This window comes from Meriones unguiculatus, chromosome X, assembly GCF_030254825.1.
Source record: "Meriones unguiculatus strain TT.TT164.6M chromosome X, Bangor_MerUng_6.1, whole genome shotgun sequence".
In the NCBI taxonomy this organism is placed as follows: domain Eukaryota; kingdom Metazoa; phylum Chordata; class Mammalia; order Rodentia; family Muridae; genus Meriones; species Meriones unguiculatus.
In genome coordinates this window covers 57,348,842-57,357,321 of record NC_083369.1, presented here as the reverse complement: position 1 = coordinate 57,357,321, position 8,480 = coordinate 57,348,842, and positions in this window count along the sequence as shown.

Below are 8,480 nucleotides of genomic sequence, written 5' to 3'. Positions count from 1 at the left end.
TAATTGTGAGGAAGGGGCTGAGATAATAGCTCAGCTGGGCAAGTAAGAGAACCTGAGTCCAATTTTCAAAACCACATACAAAAGAAAAAAAAAAAAAAGCCAATTACAGTGTCACTTTTTTCCTGCTATCAGATAGGCTGGTCCTCAGGCTCACTGGCCAGCCAGCCAGCTTAGGCTACTTGACAAGTACCAGGCCAACATGTAGTGGAAGTTTGCGGTTTTTTGGAGACTCAGTTGTGTTGTGAGGTGTGTATGTGTGTTTTTTTAATCCCAAGTGTGGAATTTTAGTTTGAGCTTTAGTCTATCCAAAACTGTTAATTTTCTAGTGTGGGGCATGGCCTGCCACATGCATCATAGAGAAGCAGTCTAGGGCTATGAGTATATATATTTGAGAACCCAGAAAGAGTGGTATGTTGTGCTGGCAAATTGCCTATAGCAGTTTGTAGAGACAGACAGTGTGGCAGTTTGGAACAGACAGATGGAGAGAAATGCTTTGGCTGCAGCAGCTTGGAGAAGACTTCTGGCTGCATTTGCTGTTGACAGAGATTGATATATCCCCCCAAGACCTCTCAATCCTAAACAGCCAGGAGAAGTAAAGGAGTCTGCACCCCATCACGCCCCTAACCTCCTCTTTCCTACTTAGGGTTGGGGGGTTGATAGAAAGGAGATAGAGGCATAAACACCCCCAAATAAAGTAGAGTTTTGAAAATTAAAGTTACACCAACATGAAACCTTTTCTTTAAAAAAAAACAAAACAACAAAAAAACAACAAGGTAGATGTCATCTGGCCTCCACATACATATGCTGCCTATGTAAACACATGCACACACATGCAGATATCTTTTAATAATTGTGCTATGCACACACACAAAATATATAACTTAAGAATATTATGAAACTTTGAGAAACATTAAAATTAGATTCTCAATTATGTTTACATTAAAATAATAGTTTTCTATTTATTTGTCATGATGTTAAAGATTGAACATAGGGTTTTCTGAGTGCTAGGAGATGGATATTCTACCACTGAAGTATATCCAGAGCCTTCAATTTTTGCCTACTTATGCTAAAATTAAAGGCTTGACATTTTTTTTTAACAGGAATATCTCATTTTTATTTAAACATTTCATTCCATAAACATTCTGTTTCTGTAACATGTATTAACAGATTTCAACACAAGTGTCTTCAAAAGACATTCACATATAACCTTTTTATTTTCTAGGTCAACTTCTTTATTTTATTTTTTTTATTTTTTTTTAATTTTATTTTTTTTTATCAGTTACATTTTATTAACTCTGTATCCCAGCCGTGTCCCGATCCCTCATTCCCTCCCAGTCCCTCCCTCCCTCCCTCCCTCATCTCCACCGTGCCCCTTTCCAAGTCCACTGATGGGGGGGACCTCCTCCCCATTCATCTGATCCTGTTTTATCAGGTATCTTCAGGACTGGCTGTTTCTCTTCAGATCGTATAAATCTTTCGCCTTTAACTTCTTTATTTTTTAATTAATTAATTAGTTCAATCTACATTTCAGTCATAGGAACCTTCCTCCTCTTCTACCAGCCTCACCTTTCCTCCTGCATCCCTTCTCCCTGCCATCCAGACACTGCAGCTCATCTTTTTCACATGAGGACTGAGTTAGTCCTCCTCCCCTGTGGCCTACTGGGGAAATACTCTCAGGGGGTAGTGATCAAAAAGCAAACAACATAGTCCATGTCAGAGATATTCCCCACTCCCCTAAATTAGTGGGTCCACATGAAGCCTAAGAAGCCCTTTGGGCTCATATTCTTGGGGTCTGAGCATTATAGTATGTCTAGCTTTTATTATATGACTAAAATCCATTTATAGGTAAGTATGTAGCATGTGAATCTTTCTGAGTCTGTGTTAACTCACTCAGGATGATCTTTTTAAGTTCATTTGTCTTTCTTTTTTTTTTTTTTTCAATGCAGTTTATTCAGGAACCTTGAACAATCCTTGGACCCTGGGGAAAGCCAAAGGCTTGACATCTTTTGGATAAAATGAAATCTATTTGTTTTTGTAGACAGTAATAGGAATAGTTAAATTCTGAAGGAACAGATATAATGTGAGACTTTCCCTATTTGATCCCAAGACTTCTTCCTTTTATATGATTCCAATTTTACTTTATTTTACTTTATTTTCATTTAAAAAGTACTGTAGCGGAACTCAATGGATGGCTCTTTGACCTCCCCACCTCCCAAGGGAGGAGCAGTCCTGCTAGGCCACAGAGGAGGACTTTGCAGCCAGTCCTGAAGATATCTGATAAAACAGGGTCAGATGAAAGGGGAGGAGGTCCTCCCCATCAGTGGACTTGGAAAGGGGCAGGGAGGAGATGAGGGAGGAAGGGTGGGAGTGGGAAGGAATGAGGGAGCGGGATACAGCTGGGATACAGAGTTAATAAAATGTAACTAATAATAAAATTCTGTAGTAATTAACACATTGTTTAAATTAAGCCCTGAGATTTCCATCCTTGTTAAACTCTTCTGTGTAGGCATACGGTTATTGTGTAATTCCAATGTTGATTTCTGTAAACCCCCCCCCCCAATTTTGATGCAATCCTTGTTCTGAGAATCTCTTGTCTCAGTGTTTTGCTTCCCAATTGTCCTCTGATATATCAATAAAGCAATTAACAGCCAATCGCTGAGAAGAGGAGAGAATAGGGCTGAACTTCCTGCCACTAAGAGGAGGAGGTTAAGAAGAGAAAGTAGGGGATTTTGGCCTCAGTAGAGGTGAAGTGGCTGGAGTGGGGAAAGCTACAAAGTACAAGTATCCCAGTGATGTAAACTGGGAGGAAACCAAATTAGCTTAGAGGGTTAACAAGAGAGCAATAACTGTGCAGTTATTGTGTTGTGAAGCTTATTATTAAACAAATATAAAAGAGTCAATTATTTGTGTGGTAGTGGGATTAAGAGAGAATCGAAGAAACACAGTTTTATAAAAATAACTTTAACACTTCTAATTACCTCATTTTAAATTAGTTAATTAATTAATTGACTTTACAGCCCCTTCCTCCATTCCTCCCAGTCCTTCCCCCTACCTCTGCCACTTCATGTACTCTTTTCCCTTTCTTTTAAAAAGGGGGAGGCCTCCTATGGATATCAACCAGACTTTGTATATCAAGTTGCAGTAAGATTAGTTACCTCCTCTCCCATTAAAGCTTGACAAGACAGCCCAGTTAGGGGAAAGGGTCCCAAAGGCAGACAATGGAGTCAGAGACATCCCTGACACTGTTGGAAGTCCCACATGAAGACCAAGTTACACAATTGTAACATATACGCGGATGGCCTAGGTCAGTCCCATGCAGGCACCTAGTTGGTAGTTCGGCCTTTATGAGCCACTATAGACTCAGATTATTTGATTCTGTGTGTTTTCTTGTGGTGTCCTTAACCCCTCTGCTCCCTACAATCCTTCCTCCTTCTCTTCTCCAGGATTCTCCAAGTTCCTCCCTAATGTTTGGCTGTGGGTCTCTGCATCAGTTTTCATCAGCTGCTGAGTGAAACCTCTCACAGAACAGTTATACTAGGCTCTGTCTGCAAGTACAGCAGAATATTAACAACAGTTTCGGGAGTTAGCTCTCTTTCATAGGTTGGGTCTCAAGCTGGACCAGTCATTGGTGGGTCATTTTCTCAATTTCTGCTCCACCTTTCCAGCTGCATATCTTGTAGGCAAAAAAAATTGTGGTACTAAGGTTTTGTGTCTGGGTTGGTGTCCCAATATTTCCTCTGGAAGTTTTGCCTGGGTAAAGGAGATGGCTGGTTCAGGCTTCATATCCCCCATCACTAGTTTTACCCACAGTCACCCCTATACATTCCTGGAAGTTTCCATTGCCCTAGGTTTCTAGCTTGTCCCAGAGATGACCCCCCATTCCAGTACTCTCTCTCTCCTTTCCCTGCCTCATCCAAGACTTCTTTTTAAACCTACAATATAAGGCAATGGTATGATGGCACAGACTTATACATGTAAAACATTGGAACAGAACAGCAAAGAATATACAAATGCTTCATTATTTGATAGAATTTTGTCATAAATGAATATGGAGAGAAAGGCTTATCAACAAATGATATTAGGATACCTGTGTATTTATTGAGAGAATATGGAAATGGACCTCTAGCCTCATAGTGTTTCCTTGCTAGGGATTGAACCTAAGGCTTTCAACACGCTAGTAAAGCATTCTATCTCCAGACAGTATCCTCACATTTTACATAAAATTAATTCCAAATATATTGGAGAAATAAATGTGAAAGAAAAAACTAAGACTGTATGTTCAAAGAAGGATTTCTTTGAGATAAACACATGCTTACTGTAAAGAGAATAGACTAGCAATGTGACTTACAATTATCAAAAGAAAATATAAAGGCAATGACAAAATAACTAAGTGAGGAAAGTTGTACGCAACATACATATAAGACAATAGACTGAAGTTAGAACAAATAACTCCCATAAATAAGTTTGAAAAAGTGGCAAAAATGCAAAAGGAAAACTGTCAACTGGCTTGAATAAATGATTAGCAAAAGTCCTCATGTCCAATAGGCACATGGAAATGTGCTCAACATTATTAATAACCAGAAAAACCAAAGCAGGAGACTTCATTTTGCTGCTACTGGGTTGGAAAAATTCAGGTAATACCAAGTGTTGGTCTGCAGGTGGAGCAACAGGAACTGGTGAACATGCCATTAGAAAATGTTAGGCAGCATTCAGTGAAATTGAAAGCATGCACACTCCACAAACCAGCAATGCCAGTCTTAGAAAAATATCTCACAAACACATGTAGACAAGGTGAAATTACTTATGGCTAAATCATATTGTATATATATATATATATATTTGCCTATTTTAACCATTTTATATGCTGGTGTTAAACTCAAAATTTCCTATGTCTTTAAACCAATATAGGTGTTTATTAGCTCCTTATTCTGTTGATCTCAAGTCCTAAAAGTAATTTTTCAAATATGAAAATGACTAGATTATCATCACAAAATGAAATATTAATGTTTCTATTTAAATTCACTGGACAATAATTTTACAGAATATTTAAATGAAAATAATCAATAGATCTATGTAAGTTTACAGCATTGCCTAGGTTTTTATATAAACTGACTTTTGAAAAATCAAATAAATTATTCCATGCTTTGTTTATAAATATTTGCATATAATTCCATAACTTCAAACTTAAACATATACGCTTAAAACTTATGTGTAAAGCAATTAGAGAAAATTTAAACAATTACCACAATTAGTCTTAAAATATGGTATGTGAAATTTTGTAATCTTTTGCAATCAGGATTTGGGCTATTGCTCAGTTCAACTGCTTTCCAAGCATATTAGAAGGCTCTGGGTTTGATCTCCACATAAATGAGACATGTTGATGCATACCTGCAATCCCAGAACTTGGGAGATGAAGGCAGAAGGCAGGAAGATCACAAGTTTAAGGTCATTCTTGTCAATATAAGGAGTTCAAGACTGGCCTGGACTAGAGACTCTGGATCAAAAACTGTCTAGTAGTAACTGCATTTTATACACTTATTTATTTTGTGGTTCTGGGGATGTCTTTGAAGATGCTAGGTAAGGCCTCTAGCACTGAGCTACAGCACTACAGAATTATCAGAAAGATTTTTTTTAAAGAGAACTTGAATATATGAATACCATTTCTATAAACATTGAAAGTGAGTTATGGGTTGGTCATTGTGTTGTGCCCCTTTAATCCCAGCACTTGGGAGTCAGAGACAGGTGGATCTCTGAGTTTGAGGCCAACCCGGTCTATCTTGTGGAGATGGGGTTAAGATAGAATTTCTCTGTGTAAATAGCCCTGGCTGTTCTGGAACTCTCTATAGATCAGCCTGGCCTTGAACTCACAGAGTTCCATCTGCCTCTGCCTCCTGAGTGCTGGGATTACAAGTGTGCACCACCAGTGTTTGGCTGCCAGCCTGATATATAAAGTAAGTTCTAAGACAGCAATGGCTACACAGAGAAGACCTGTCTCTAAAAAATTGGGGGGGGGGGGAGGCAATGTATGCAATTTTCAGTCTAGGAAAATGTTTTTCTGTATATAGACAGAATGCATGCTCAAAAAATATAGCAAATGAGATAAAATGTTAACACTCAGATCTGAGTAAAGGATATATAGATGTTTTTTAAACATTATGCATGAAAATTCTCTATAAGCTCAAATTTATTTCTAAATAATTTATTAGAATGGAGAAGGGGATACAAATTGACAGAGTGATATCAGGGAATCTATAGTGTACTTGGAGATAAATGCATCTTTTGGATAAAAATATAGGGGAATAGTGTTCATTATTTCTCTTCAGCTAGTTACACATCTTTGTGAACAATATTTTCTCTTGGAAGTTAGACATAAGTATAACTACCTGCTGCTCTATTTTTTTCTGAGTATGCATTGTACGTCTTTGAATGGACAAGTATTGATTGATAGCCATCAGTATCCATGGGGATTTGGTTCCAAGACTCTCTGGAAATACCAAAAGCAGCTACTCCTGAAGTCCCATATTTTCAAAACTTGTATAAATCTGTTTGCATGAAACAACCATTTTATTGTTTCATTTTTGTTTATGTTTTTTTAAATTTTGTGGGGAGGGAAGAGTTGAGGCATGATCTCATGAAGCCCACACTGTCCTGGAATTAGGTAGTATAGGCTGCCCTTGAATCCCTATTCCTCTTATCCCCATATAAGGGGATTAAAGATATATGTCATGATGCCCTGTTCTATCCCACATATTTTAAATCATTTCTAGTTTATTTATAGTATCTAATACATGGTTAAGTGATCTTCAAATTATTTTTATACCATGTTGTTTGAATGTATAACAAGCAAAAAAAGCTGCACATATTTAAGACGTGTAGTTCTCCCACAAATATTTTCTATCTGTAATTCATAAAAGCAGAATCTGCAGGTAAGAAAAGCTAACAACATTGCCCCAGTCTACTCACATCTACTATATGGAAGCTTATCAGCAGCTCTTCTGGAAGGCCATTTTGTATTGACCTTCTTGGTAAAAAAATACTAGCATTCTTATGGCCTGTAATCCTGACTTTAATGCCTGTAGCATTCAGTGATGAATTCTCATTGGTAGACAAATGGGTTGTTATAAAGGACAACTTTGGTTCAGTAGGTAGGTGTGGATGAAGAAATTTATCATCACTGCTAGTTCTAGACCTGATGCAGGATGTTCCAACGAGGGGGTTAAGGCTTCTCGTAATATTTCCTATAAGTCCACATCTGTTTGTTTACATCCCCCATTTTTATTCTTGTTAGCCAGATAGAGCCAAGTAATTGTGGTAATGATACTGCTTTTTTGCCCAATGCCGGAATGCTAGTGAATGTAGGTATGCCCTGGTTACTCGCATGCCTCGCTGGGTGCCTGTGCCCGTTGATGCCCCTCATGCTATGACTCTCTTCAGACAGAAAAGGGTTCTTGGAATTACAGCCGCCATTGTTACTGCCATCTCATTGGCAGCTGTTGGAGCTCCACCGCGGCATTAGCCATGAGTCATACTATGCAGACTGCTCAGACCCTAAATAATCTTTTAGCCAATGTAGCTCATGCATTAGATGTACAAAAAGGAATTAATGCTCAACTAAAAGGAGACTTGATGGTGTTCAATCAGAGGATTGACCTCGTGCAGGAGCAAATTGATACCCTATGGCAAATCGCTCAACTTGGCTGTCAATGGAAGTATGCTGGACTTTGTGTCACTAGCATACAATATGAGAATTTTTCCCGTGCTGCAAATCTGTCTAAACAATTGTCTAGCTATATTTTAGGTAATTGGACTGAAGAATTCGATACTATGATGGAGCAGCTGAGAGTGTTACATTGTTACAGCAAATTCTACCAGAGTGGACACAGGACTAGCCACAGGATTATCATCATGGATTGCTGCAGCCATGAATCATCTGAAGGAATGGGCGGGCATGGGAGCATTAGCAGGCCTTCTGGTGTTGGTCTCCTTGGTTTGCCTGTGGTGTATATGCAAGATTAGAGTCTCACAACAGCGTAATGCAGCCATGATCATTCAGGCCTTTACAGCCATTGAAGCAGGACAGTCTCCCCAAGCATGGTTGGCTACCATAAAAAGCTGAAATGTTACGCTTAGGATGAGAGGCTAAGCACTGCACTCAGGGTCAGCCACTTTCAACCCAGAGAAGAGCATGTCTGATTGCATGTGGGTTGATGCCCCAGGTCCCGCCTCTGAGAAAAAGGTATCTGACGGGTCTGATGCTCTTTGGGTGGATGACACCTAAATGAACATCAGTACAAAGTCCCAATTTATTTTTAATATCAGAGATCAGACCTCTACTCTTGCCTGATGCGTCTAAAACAAAAAGGGGGAACTGTAGAGAGCTGCGTAATGCTGTGCCTTAAAGATGGAGCTGGTTTCCACCTTCCACCTTCCTGATGGTGAGTGCTCTCTTTCACAAACAACTCCATATTTGGCTAAGGCTG